Raw genomic sequence first — 1707 nt, forward strand, 5'->3', positions numbered from 1 at the left:
ACTTCACTCCGAGAGGATTCTTCGACCACGGACGACCCCGCTCCACCCAAAGAGGACCCTGCGATGAGACTATATGGACTGAGACACTTCCTCCACCATTGCGGACCATTGTAACGGGTTTGTGTGTATCTATCTCCTTTCTCTCTCAGCGTCGCGAACCCCCTCCCTCCCCTTCCCCCACCCCCGGGCTTAGTTGGCTAACATTGTACCTCCTGTAACCTAGTTGCGCTCCCCTTCTCACCCCCATCCCTCTATTGTTAGTCCCTGGCTCGGGCGCTCTGTATTTCCATATCAGCTTTGTCATCTTTTTTCTGGATTCCCAATCCTAAACGTTCACTAATAAAAGTCAAAATGCTCTGCCCGCTACAATGGTGCTAACACTGCCTGCCTGTGTCATATAGGCAACTTTGGGAGTCCATCATTGATGGACAAAGGAATCCTCCAAAAGTCCAAATTCCAAACCAGACTTTATTGGCAAGGCAAATCACACAAATCTCCTGAGGGAAACCTGCCCTTGTATGATGCAGGAAAAGCTTTTAGGCTCCAATCCTGGTAAATGGAAAAGGACAGGGGAAGATTCTTCATGGTGCAGCAGATTGGATGCAAAGGGCTCCCATGCAGTTCCAGTTCCTGAGGCACTTCCAGCCACTTGAATTCCAGCTGCCTCTTGTGTCCAGGAAACTGGTCCTAGAACGGGGATCCTGGGGAGTGAGATGGATTTCTGGTATGTTGTTTTACCTGCTGTTCCCCCATATAACTTGTGTGATGCAGGTGCTTTAAGGGATCAGGTGAACAAGGGAGTAGGCAAAATCCTACAAAGTGATACCTACTTATGCTGCAGCCAGGCCTAGATGGTGGCTCTGTTTTTGCTAAGTCTGCCCTACAGACACTGCCATGAGCGCAGCTTGTGTAGACACACCTAAGCTAACATGGGTCCTTTGAGCAATGTAGTGACAACAGTGCTAAATTCAGCCCAGACCAACTGCCCCAGCATTGACTGAAGCTCCAGCTAACTTTACACTGTGTGCTGAGCCCTGTGTTGCTGTAGCTCCACTTTCACAGGGAGTCTCCTGACCTAGCTTTAAGCTGGCTTGGGCAAGTATGCCTCCATAAGTTGCAGTCACAACCATAGCTGTAGCAGGGATCCACCCAAAGCAAAACCTGTGTCGTACGTATTATTCTTGTTCTACAAGGTCATCACTTGTAATGAGCTGAGCACTGCCTACTAGAGCCTTGGCAGTTTCTGCTGCTGTTGCACAGGGGTGGGGCTGGAGGAGCTGCCAAGTGAACTTACTGCAGTGGGAGCATCCTGGGTGGTGTAACTGTAATGCAACTGAGCAGCAAGGCAGGGATGAGAAGCCCTTTGACAAATGCTATTCCCCTGCTGCAACCACTAACACATCTTCCTAATGCAGTAAAAAGGTACACTGGACTGAAAACCAGTCTCTGAATACAGAATATTCATTTGCTGCAGCAGCTGATTACACAGGAGGGCCAATGCTCAGCAGGCACCAGCCAGTACTAAATTCTATCCCTTTATTTAATCCTTTGTTCTACAGGTAGGTATGGGCCAAGACAGGGCATGCAGGAGTCTCAAACCACTCACCAGGCAGCACAGGTTTTTTTTGACTGAAACCCATGTCAGTCAAACAAAAAATGCATGAGCAGCTCCTTAAAAACAGTTCCTCAAGGGCAGTTCAACCTTGT

The sequence above is a fragment of the Gavialis gangeticus genome, unplaced genomic scaffold (assembly GCF_001723915.1).
Source record: "Gavialis gangeticus isolate Ggan-Ray unplaced genomic scaffold, GavGan_comp1, whole genome shotgun sequence".
Classification (NCBI taxonomy): Eukaryota; Metazoa; Chordata; order Crocodylia; family Gavialidae; genus Gavialis; species Gavialis gangeticus.